This window comes from Rattus norvegicus, chromosome X (genome assembly GCF_036323735.1).
Source record: "Rattus norvegicus strain BN/NHsdMcwi chromosome X, GRCr8, whole genome shotgun sequence".
NCBI lineage: Eukaryota > Metazoa > Chordata > Mammalia > Rodentia > Muridae > Rattus > Rattus norvegicus.
This window is the reverse complement of record NC_086039.1, coordinates 78190852-78204146: the sequence shown is the minus strand read 5'-3', so window position 1 is coordinate 78204146 and position 13295 is coordinate 78190852.

Here is a 13295-nt window from a genome sequence, read left to right as displayed (position 1 = left end):
ATACTCTTTCCCAGGGAACTATATATCCACATCATATTCCCATTTTTGTTAAAATGTTTGTCTTTGAATAATCAATTTGCACAATTTCCTTTTTTTAGCTTTTTTTTTTCATACAATGCATTTTGATGCTGTCTATTCCACTAAGCCAATTGCTCCCTGGTCTCTTCAACTCCCTTCATCCAACTTTATGTTTTTTTTCCCCACCCCACCCTACCCCCAGAAAAATCCTGAAATATATGAGCACACAACCAACCAAAAAGACAAAAATTACCCAAACAAATAAAGAACAAAATCACACACAAAAATGTGGAGTATATTTTGTGTTGTTCAACTACATCTGACCATGAGGCCTACCCTAGACCATGATTGATATTTTGATATAAATTATGAATATTAGTTTGCTTTGCTATCAGTTGCAAATACTTTCTATAGTTTTTTTTCAGTTGCCATTAAAAATTAAGATTTTGTTTTTCTTTGACATGAACTTTAAACTGTGCTTAAAAAGCCTTTCCTCATCATCGATTATAAAGAAATTTACTGGCATTTTATCTTTGTCCTTTTATGGATTTATACATCTCTTTTTTAAATTCAGTTTTTATTCTGGGCTTTCAATGTACCTTATGGCAATCTCTTTACATCTTTTTCATCCTTTGCTTTTTGGTATAACATTTCAAATAAAATTCCAGATATCATTTGAGCACTTTAGCACATCTATCTAAACAAAAGAATTTATTTTTCCACATAACGACCATGTCATTATCACATTAACAAAAATGAACAATTCCATAATACTGTGTAATGGTGATACTGTTAAAATATTCTTAAAAAATGCCTTTTTCAAACAAACTTATTGTAATCCTATCATATATGTGCTTGTTATGCCTATTTTATTATTTCTTTTTACATGTCATCTTTCTCCCTGTTATGTTTATACACTTAGCAAACAGAAAGAGGGGATCCAGAAAGGGGCAGTGACAATATTTGATACTAGATTTAGAGCACCCTCAAACACAGGGGAAAGACAAGAGTCAAATAAGTAACATTTAGCTTTGTTCAGTATATCAAACATGTGATTCTTAGTACTTTGGTTTTTTGGTTTTTTTCTTTTTTTAAGCCAACCTTTATGTCACTAATCTGGAAGTCTTCAAACAGTTCTTTGTAAACGTACTTATCAGTTCTCTGTGTATACACACTGTTGCATTTGAAATGTTTTCTAACAGGAGGACAGAATCACTTGGGGGATGTACCATGATACGGAACAGTAGGTACAATGACCTTGGAGTGATGTGTTTGGAGTGTGTTGTCAAGGTTTGGAGTGATACGAGATGGAGTGCTAAAGAAACAGCACATTGCAAACCAAGCAGAGCTTTCTAGGCCACTCACGCTTGAGGGTTTTCTACTCAGGACATGGACATCTTTAGAAATTTTAATTTATTGTTGGATTTCTTCAACTCAGGACAGTTCTGAATAGTTTATGTGTGGTTGGCCAGCCAACATAAAAACATACAAGGGAATGTAAGATGTTTGGCTTTATCCATGACTATGTGAGACAAAATGAGATGAATTAAAATTTAATATCATAACTTTCAGGGACATAACATTTTCTCTCCTTTTTGCCTTCCCACATTCATTCATTCATTCATTCATTCATTCATTCATTCATTTACATGTTTTATATGTGGATATTGACATTTATTAAATTTTATTTTTCTTAGATATTTTATGTATTTACATTTCAAATGTTATGCCCTTTCTCCCCTCTCCCATAAGGATGAGGATCTATGAGAATGCTCTTACTCTTACCCACCCACTCCAACCTCAACACCCTAGCATTACCCTACACTGGGGAAATGGGCCTTCACAGGACCAAGGGCCTCTCTTCCTATTGATGTCAGACAATGCCATCTTCTGTCACATATGTGGCTGGAGCCATGGGTCCCTCCATGTGTACTCACTGGTTGGTGGTTTAGTCCCTGGGAGATCTGAGGGGGTCTGGTTGGTTGATATTGTTGTTGTTCCTATGGGGTTGTGAATCCCTTCAGCTCCTTCAGTCCTTTCTCTAACTCCTCCTTTGGAGTTCCCTTGTTCAGTCCAATTGTTAGCTGCAACCATCCTCATCTGTATCAGTAGGGCTTTGGTAGAGCCTCTCAGGAGACACCCATATCTGAGTCCTGTCAGCCAGCACTTCTTGGTATCAGCAATAGTGACTGGATTTGGTGGCTGCATATGGAATGGATCCCCAGGCGGGGCAGTTTCAGAATGACCTTTTCTTCAGTCCCTGCTCCACTCTTTGTACCTGTATTTTCTCCCATGAGTATTTTTTTTCCTCCCTTCTAAGAACGAATGAAGTATCCACATTTTGGTCTTCCTTCTTCTTGGGATTCATATGATCTGTGATTTTTTCTTAGGTATTCCAAGCTTTTGGGATAATATCCATTTATCACTGAGTGCATACCATGGATGTTCTTTTGTGACTGGGTTACCTCACTCAGGATGATATTTTTAGTTCCATCCATTTGCCTAAGTATTTCATGTGGTCATTGTTTTTAATAGCCGAGTAGTACTCCATTGTGTAAATGTACCACATTTTCTGTATCCTTTCTCTTTGAAAGGAAAGAAAGGAAAAAAAGAAAAAATGTTCATTCATTGTATGTTTAGACATTAATCAGTGCCATTCATTTTCCTTTCTGATTACCTAAGACATGTTTTCTGTGTAAAATGAAAAGTAGTATTTTACCCTTAGTGGTTAGTGCCATTATCAAATTCCACTCATGTGAAACTCCAAGATATTTTATCATTAACGCAATATCCACAGAATGAGAAATAAGATTTAAACCACAAATGAATTACATAGTTAAATAAAAGTCCATCCAATGAATTCTAATTATTATAAAGTGTTATAATTGTGAATGCTGTGTCCATTTTCCTTATGTGTTCCTCTCTCTTAAAATTGTCTTTTTAAAGGGAAGTTTGGTCCACGGGCAGAAGTTCTTGTCATCAAGCCTGAAAATCAGAGCTCAATTCCTGGAATTCATATTGTTGTCCTCCACACATGTGCCATAATTTTTACACACACACACACACACACACACACACACACACACACACACACACACACACTGCATTGCATTTTTTAAAAAAAGTCCTTGGAAGGAAGCATATTGTAACAGCAAAAGTGAAACCAATGAGAACATGGTTACAAACTCAGTTTTATTTTAGCTTTTTAGTATACTTCAGTGCCATGACCATTCTGGCCTCAATATTTTTCATCCATAGAATGTGCTACAAAACACAAAGGTAAATTTGAACAATTTGTGATATATTTGCAATTTTCAGCTAAGTATCAGTTAATAATTCTTACTGATAATTGATAGCTTCATTAATGATATATCACAATGATATCTAATTGACAGTATTTGAAAGATTATTGGTTTTATTCTTCATACTTTTAATGGATTACCATATTATAAAATCATGTACTTCATATCATTAGTGTGTCTAATTATACTTTTTGTTAATAGAGTCACATATTTACATACTGAACTTTAGCTAAAGAAAGATAACCTTAGGTAATTTTCCTATCCCCAGCTACATATTCTTGAATTCAAACTCAAGTTATGTTCACAATCATTTATTTGCATTATTGTGGACACATTTATTCTAAAAAAATGAGTGCCTATTCTGTTTCACACAACATATAAACCCAGTGCATCCAAAAATAAGCTTAAGAGTACAGACAGGACATTTCTCAGATACCACAGGAACCAGTTCTCTTTGATTCCACATAATGTCTCCAATTTTCTTCCTCTTCTTTCTGTAATATTGCCTTCTCTTTCAAAATATGGCATGGAGTCCACTGCCTTTTAAGGCAGCACTTGGTATTAATGACTATTGATGGTTCTTTCCACTCTCACTACTTTTGGATACTTTTAGATGCAATTGCCAGTACTCTTATCTAAGAGAACTATACTGACTAGAGATGACATTTTATACCAGTGATTACTGATATTTATGTTCCTTACATGTCAGTTTCAGGCTTAAACACTCACTGTGTCATGAGAGTATATATGGAAAACTCATCACGTTTACTTCTTTCTAACCTCTTTTTAAAATTTTCCTGGTATCCCTTTAGTACTAAAGTACAAGTACCCATGAATAAGCTGAGTCATAATGCACAACTATGCTGCAATTTGGGTCATCTTTTTAATGGAACTGACCTATTTATCTTTGAACACACCCTGAATTCTGCATTATTTGCTTCCCTAAGATTTTATTTCCAGGAGGTTATTTGGCTCCATGAGTAGTTGGGTTTCTGGTATTATTTACCCAAAAATCCTTCCAGTATGTTCACGAATGTTGACATCTCAAAAGGAGTCGAACCGGGTGGCATATGGAGACCTTCTCCCTGTCAATATGTATATGCTGTACTCAGTATATCCATATCTTTACTAGATAATTAAGTTTTTGCAAAAATTGGGAAAATAAGCATTTCTTTGCCTGGGAAAACCAAGTTGGGTTCACAGATAAACAATTTCACATAATACATAGTCCTAGAGTTTGTGACATCCTGCTCTGGCACAATGTCCAGGCTGAATTACCTGTTTGGAGTTAGTACTCTTTTACAAGACAAGAAGTATCCCTTCAATTCCTACTCAATTGAAGAAGAAAACAGAAGCTCTTAGTCCTTTGATTTTTCTATAACTTCTCATGTCTTTAAAGGAGTCACATGTATAAACACATTATTGGCTCATTAATAAATCAGTCTTAAAGTGGCCAGATAAAGAATTGCTCATTTCTCCATTCTTAAAAGGACATATTCGAAAATGAAGATGCAGACAGTACAAGGCTTTTTATAAGGATGAGAAAGCCTCAGTTCCAAAGAACTGGTCTCCCTAAAATAATGAAATTATTTTGCTCACTCCTGTATAGGCCAAAGGTTGTTTATAAACTCTTAAAAGTAAACTCTGTGGAAGAGAACTTTAGATTATTGCCACACTAATTGAGTATAAAAATGTGCCCATCATTACTTTTCTACAGGACCAAGAGGCTCAAATTCTGAAACAGTACTCATCAACCATCTTGAAGTTCCCAGAACTGTACTTTTGTCCTGCCATGGTATTCTATCTAGGAGTTTCACATAGTTTCTTATTTCATAAAATGCCTTCTACATCAAGCTTATAGCATCCATATTTTTATATACTCCACATTTGAGACTTACAAATATCAAAGACTCCAACCAAATGGTGGAGAATGAAGAAATGAAGGGTGCTAGTTATATCTTGCCTCCCTCAATGTCTTTGCTACATACCGCCCTACCTGCTTTATCACTTGTTCAGCAAAGTCTAATAAAATCTTTCCTAATTTGTAAATCCCCAAAATCATGGTGGTCTAGTTTTGAATTTGTATGTTTGTATAACCTAGAAATTACCTAGGAAGGCTTTCCTTAAACATGTACCTGGGTATAGAAAATAGACTTCATCCTAAAAGTTCTAGGCAGCAGCAAAGATGGGCCTTGAATTTTGAGCATAGTCGATGAAATAATCACTTGTAGTTTCTTTCCACAAATCTGTTATCTGGTTCTTGAAACACGAAGTCTTTGTTCATTAACTCCATGTGCTTAGTATTACAGATTGTGTCTAGATAGGCTGCTAAATTTGGAGGTCTTTGCAACAGGTCGAAGTTTTACAGTGGATCGACTTCAATCACACTTGGCAAACAAAAACAAAAGAAAATCTAAGCCAAATTAGTTGTAAGGTTTTTTCTTTTTTCAAACATAACTGCCACTCAGTACTCACAAATACATACTAGAATTCTCTGAAAAATCAAATGTGTAAAAATATTAGATGTTTTTAATTTCTTTGCACAGACCAATGAAAATCTTGACACAGTACCAGATTTTCAGTAACAATATTTCCAAATTACATTACTGTTTACTAAAATCATTTTTAAATTCTTCACTTTTTATGAAAAAAATTTTCATATAAATATTATGATTACTGTTTCCCCTCTTCCATTTCCTCCCAGATACTACCCACCTCAAGTAAAACTTCGACCACACTGGAAAAACTTTATTTTAAACTATAGATTATAAACTATTATAGTATAAAGATATCTCAGAGAGATATCACAAAAGGAATTTTTGTAAAGCAAATTAAAATAAGATAGTATCCCCTATGGGAATAGTTTCCTTTTTCCTATTTGTTGACGACCTGAGATGAAATATATGCATATATACATCCTCATTATGAATCTTTGCACTGTAGCGTAGATTTAAGGCCATTAAATAAAATCAGGATCATTTTTACCTACTTAGTCATATCAAAATCAAACTATAAATGTAGGATAGAGTTCCTACTCCAAGCAAGAAGTAAGAGACAGTGAAGACCAAGTCAAGATATGGTGACCAAAGAGTTGTGCCACCAATAACAACTGACATGGCTATTTGGGATCTTGATGGTCATGGAATTAAGCTGGCTGGGGCCAACTATGTGTATGTAAGCTTTGGCCTGGACTTCTCTGAGGCTTTTTGTATGAATCCTCCTCAAAGAGCATATCATGAAACTACTCTATTTCTTTTGTCTCTGCTTTTATTTTATTTTACACAAGGTCTTGTATATCTCAAGCTGGCCTCAAATTTGGTTATGTTGTTGAGGTTGGCATTGAACATTTGATATTCTTGCTTGATCTCCCACATGCTGGGGTATAGGCATGTGCTACTGTAGGAATTTGTTTTGTGCAGTATGGGAGATTGAGCCAAGGCGTCTTTCATGTTAGGCAAGCACTCTGCTAACTGAGATACACACCTCAGCTCCAGAACTAATACTTTCCTATAGCACTTTTAAATTGGCTACAAGTGATGGCTGTTAAGTTTAGCCAATGTCCTTATTTTTCACAAAGGTAATTTTTTTTAAATTTAGCACTTCTGATTTAATGCATTTATATAACCCACCACCTTTTTGTTAGATATTTTGAAAGTGCAAAAATATTTTTTTATAAATTATCCTTTTAAACTAATAAAAGTAATTCATTATCTTCAATTTGGAGACCCATAAGTAATAAATATAATGCTTTATTGGTTTTTCTATTAAGGCATCCCATTCATATTCCATCTGTTGATAGTAAAATTTGTACTCATTTCTAATTTCTTGGTGTTTTTTTCTTATCATAACAGTAGACGAGACATATGTACAAAGAATACATAATAATCTCAACTGAGATGCTCGTGCTATTAACATTGATTGACTAGGGGCTCAGGGTGCTACTGCTGAACATTATATTAAATATGGGCAGCCCCTATCTCATTCCCTGACAGACTTATTTGCCCAAAATGTCTATGGTGCTGATATTGAAATTTTCTAGTGATGCTCTAATTTGATCTTTATATTTTTCATTAAGTCATCCAAAACTATAGTGAGTTAATCTTTTAATACCTATTTATAAATAAAGACTTATCATAACCTTAATTCTGAGCATCCTTCTCAGTCTCATATTATAGAGCTCAGAAAGACCTTATTTTAGTTTGGCTCTCTGTTACTGTAGTAAAACATAGACCAAAAAAGAAAAAAACAAAAACAAAAACAAAAACAAAAAAACAAAACAAAAAAAAAAAACTTGGAGACGAAGAAGTATATTTGGCTTACAATTCTATTCCATCTATTCCACCATTGAAAGAAGCCAGAAAAGGAGCTCAAGAGGAATGGCAGAAAGAGGAATGCTTCATACTGACTTGTTCTCACTAGCTTGTTTGGTATTGTTTTCCAAGTTCCAACAACAGCACATTGAGCCCTGACCATTCAATGATACTTCCGGGATAAAGCTCCAAAACCTTCTACCTTCTTCCCACAAAACATCCCAAGGTATAAACATAACATGGTCAGGTCCATCACACCAACATCTACTCTCTGGGACCAATTTCTCTCCAAACTGCTTTTGGTCATATTGTTTATTACAGCCATAGAAAACAAACAGACATTAAATTCAAAAATAAATAAAGTTAACGTATCTTAAATTCTGAATTGTATTATGTGGTGCTGGAGAAAAAACATATAGAGGTTGAGAATTGTTTATTGTTTATATCTCTTCATAACTTCTGGTGAGCTGCTGTATATACGAGAAACAACGAAAAAAAATTAAGGGTCTATTATCAGTCTGCAGCTAGAAATAATACTCTAGTATTTTAAAAGGCAAAAATTATCCATAATCAATGCTATACATCCCGCAGCAGGGTTGATTCGTCTCATCTCAATGGCTTATATGGGAAAAATATAAGGAGTTCAATTTCGAATATGATGAGTTTGAGATACCTGTGACTCATTCAGGCAGAGATGTCAAGTAGGTAACTGTGAATGTGTGGAATCGAGACAGGAATGGAAAGAAGAGGGAATCGAATTCATCAGCTTATGCATGGTAACTGAAGCATAGAAGTAAATGGAATCAACCTAATGAGGAAGGGGAGAGAAATTTAAAAGATAATATGGTCCACACTGAAGTCACTGGTGACTCCAATGTTCAATGTCAAACAATGGATGAGTCAAAAAACAATTCTCTTTCTGCTATATCAGGCTGTCTCCCAGACAGAAACTGTCTTGGTTTTAATATTTCAGTAAAATTTTAAATGAACCACCTGTTATTTGTCAGACAATATTGTCAGACAAACAGTAAACAAAACTGACAAAATTCCAGACCATAGAAAAGCTTATAGTGTGTGAATTTCTTTAAATAAAACAGGGGCAGTGTTTAACAGTTTGACTGTTCCGTATTCTACCTTATTTGTTTAGTGTTGCATGTGATTTAGCTTTTCTATACATTTTGCAGTCACTTTGAAGTAAGTAATGCACCAATCCAGAAATTAGGGAGGCATTATCCTCGGGACAAAGTAGATCACAGGAAACAAAATAGGAAGCATTCACAACAAAATACATAACGCTATAGACCCAAATTCTGATAACTGGACAAAGAATTCTCAGTTCTTAGATTAACAGTCTATAACAGAGATTGGAAAACATAGCTACACAGTATGGGAGGGAGATAGCAAAGGGGTGGCCTTGATTTGATAATACCAGCATGTGCCTTGAAAGGGAAAATAACAGAGAAGGATGGCAAACTCACACAGTAGTCTTCCAGAGTCTCTATCTTTTGTCTTGTGATCTTGGACTGAGTTTTCCTTCCTTCAGGTAATAAATTGTTGCAAGTCAGACTACACTATAAATGCATTCAGCCAAAATTTGGTGATAAAAACTTTAGACTTACTAAGTCAGCAGTTTTGAAATAGCAGTGTTATTTGAGAGAAAGCGGATCACTAATGGAAAGGGCTCAGTAACTCTTAAAGACAGCCTTTCTGGTATTGCTTAATGTAGCCTTAATTATGTGTGGCTTCCACTGCTGTTGTACATTCCTGACATTTTATACCAACACAAAGAATGAATTTAAACAAATATGAAAGTCCAAAGATTTGTGTGGCAAACAATGACACTTATAAAACTTTCAGTTTCTGAGGATCGATTTTTCTTAGTTGTTGATGACGTTCTTGGATATTGAAGATTAGAAGCCTGCACAATGTATTGTCTTAGGTGTCAGATGAATATTAATGTATCAAACAGTTAATCTCAAATAAATGTCACATAAGAATATCCAGAATTAGGGGTTTTTAGAGCACATATTTCTTTCCTATCCCTTTAGATTATAATAATGTTTATACTAATACTTCCTGCCTTTATGTCTAGTAATAAAACACAAATATGCATTAGAGTTTCAATAGCTAGATGTGTTGGAGATTTTGAAAACATGCTTGACAATTTTACTTTGTGTCACATATACATCTAACAAACTACCAGTAAAAGCAACAGTGAATTTTTCATAACAGTATTATTTCCAGGATTAAAAAAAATAAAAAACCTCAGGCTGGAGAGGTGGCTTAGCTGTTCAGCTGTTTAGCTGTTTAGCTGTTAAGCTATTAAGCATTCTTGCTTCAGCTCAAGAGGGTCTGAGTATGGCCCCACACTCACATGGCAACATTGCATTTTAATAGCATTTAGTTCCAGTTTATGGGTTTCAACATCCTTTCTAACCTCTACTGTCTCCTGCACACATGTGGTGTATGTACCTACACATGAACATTAAATACATACATACATACATACACACATACATACATACATTCTTTTTTACATCTAAAAAAACACCGAATTAAAATCCTCAACCAAAGCTGTCATACTTGGCTACGACTTGCCTTATAAATGAGGAGTACTGGGAAGGCCTACGTAGTCAGACAAGTCTATAATCTCAGCTACTTGGGAGACTGAGGCAAGAGAATAAGAAAACTCAAGATGTGTGTCAGATAAAATGAGTTAAAGGCCAACGTAGGCAACTTAGTGAGAACCAGCCACAAGTTAACAACAACAATAACAACAACAACAACAAAAGGAAAGGAAGGTCTGGATATATAGCTCAGTAGTAGGCTCCTTGCTTAACATGTTTATGGCTCTGGGTTCAATACACAGAAAAAGGAAGAAATGAGAGAGTTTTTAACAAGGTTATAAGATGCTGTTTTGGTTACTATTCTATATAACCAGTCAAATCCTCATTATGTTTATAAAGGCTGAGTGTGTGGAATCTGGAAAGAACATAGCAGAGATAAATTGAAGGACCAGCTTTCCTCAATTGCCTATAATTCTTTGTGTGGGGTTGAGACCTCATGGGCCTCTCTCTCTTGTCAACTTTGGCATGTCTACTGGTGTTATCCTTGGCGTTGGTGAGACTTCAGAGATGTAGTTTCTGATGGTGCTGGGAAATGAAATATGGTACATATATACTATAGAATACTATTCCTCTGGACAAAAAACCCAAAGGATGAACTTTCAAGTAAGTGGAACTAGAAAGCCTCAAACTGAGCGAGGCAACCCTGACCCTCTTTTGTTGGAGGCTCCTAGCTCCAAATATTCAGACATGAGTAACTAACCTGTAGTAACTACAGAAACCAGGAGATTAAGAAGACCATTTCGAGGATGGGGAGTTGGGGTGAAATACAGAGTGAAATAGGGGACAAGCAATCTTATCAGGGAAATGGGGTTAGCTCTTCAGGAGGTGGGTACTAAACATAACATTTTCAAAAGATCACAGAGGACAGGATATCAGCCCATTAGAAAATACAGTTGTCTATAATCTCTGCTCTGTCTACAGTAACCACCACCCCTCCCCCATGCAAAATACACTAATCCCCTCCTCCAAGACTCCAAAGTCCATTGACATTTTAGCAGCAGTCCAACTGCCAGATCTCTGTATCTAAATCAAGTCCAGGTGAGATGAAAATCCTCAGTTTTGAATCTTTGAGTTTACTTCTTTGAGCCCTTCCTAACATGAAGATATAAAGCTAAAAATTATTGTTCCATGCAATCTAGCCGGTTACCACTGTTCTAACCTACTAGTTGAGAATTACTGTCTAGCACTCCTTACTCAGCCTCTAGTCTTGTGTTCTCAAACTCTGAGAAATTTTATTTTTGTTTATTTGTTTGGGTGGGTGGGTGGGTGAGTTGGGACTAGAAGGAAACAAGAGCAAAACCAAAGTCAGGAGTGGATACTTAGCTTAGTTGGTAGAGGGGTAGGCTAACAAATGTGAAACCTTTGGCTTCAATCCCCATTACTACATAAACCAGGCACAGATGTACACACTTGTAATGCTGGCAATCAGAAGGTAATGACAGAAGGATCAGAAGTTCCCAGCTATCAGCAGTTACATAACAAGTTCCAGGGAAGCCTGGGATACATGAAAGCCTGTCTCAAGATAATACGACTCTCATATTTGCAGCTAATTCAATTAAATGGTTTTCTCAGGCTTCTTTATGTAATAGTCTATGATAGTCTTGTGATAGCTCTATGTTTCAGTCCTACTTGATGAGTAATTCCTTCAAAACTTCAGTATTTTTTCAACCTCTTTTTTTTAGCATATTTTTGTTCACTTTACATCTAGATACACTCAACTAGGCAGCACTTGTAACCAAAAAGATTTCCTTAACATTTGTTCACTTGGATTCCCTGTGAATGCACTGTGCGAATAACCTCCTAAACATCCTAGAAACCCCATTGCTTGGGGGAAAAAAGACATACAACATCCTTAAAAATCTGTAGGGTTGTGTGTGTGTGTGTGTGTGTGTGTGTGTGTGTGTGTGTGTGTGTGTGTGTGTGTATGCAAGAACGGTATTAAGAGAAACTAGCTCACCTCTTTCTGAAGTTTAGAAAAGAATCCTATGTTATCATCCTTGTTTTAATCTTTGCCCTCAAACCTATATTTGAGAGACACTGTGTGCAGAGGGTGTGAAAGAGAAGCAGCATTATTTTCAAACTCATGAGGTCCTGGATTCTTTATAATAAAATTTCCTTCTTTATCTTATATTTTCCTTCCGGATTGTATCACATAGGGTAAAAGTAAGCCAGGTGGCACTTTCGATACTCTGCCTGAGCATTTCCGTAGCCATGTCAAGTTAGTGAGAGATGATGGCATGTTTTCCAGGTTACCACAGAGCTATGTTACTGGCTTTCTGCTGCTATAGTGACAGAGGCTACCCCTTTCCTTTAACTTATCATTTTCCTTGAATCCTTCATAAGCAATCTTCTCAGGGCTCTGTAGGATTTTTCTACTACTATTTCCTGTTTCCTTCCAGCTTCTGACTACTGTCTGGCCCTAAAACTAAAGGCATATAGTCTTATGCTTTCTTATAAGTAAAAAACAGAAAACATTCTATTCAAAGTAACTATAGTGACTGCAAAAATCTCTCCAAACTTAAAGGCCTAGAACAGCCACTTGATTATCCCTAATAATTTTGTTCATGAAGAATGTAGAAAGAACATTATAGGATTGCCATTTTCAAAAATGTATTTTGGTTCCTAGTGAGTGAATGTTTCGGTTGCACATACATAAGTGTACTCCATGTGTGGACTGCCTGCAGAGGTCAGAAGATGGTGTAAAGTCCCATATTCCTGGAGTTCCAGACGGTTTTGAGCTATGTTGTGAGTGCTATAAATCAAACCTGGGTCTTCTGCAAGAGTAAACAGTGCTCTTAAATGCTGAGCCATGTCTCTAGTCCCAGAAATGATCGTTTTTGTTTTCAAATGTCTATGGCCTTGCCTGGGGATAAACAACTAAACCTGGGGATGCCACAACTGGGGATCAGCTTATACATTTGTATATACAGGAAGTGTTGGCGGTCAATTGTGTGCATTCTCAATTGGAGTTGTTGATAATCACTCGTACATGTGGCATGGAAGGACATATTTTTACTTAAAGACAGATTTGAAGACAA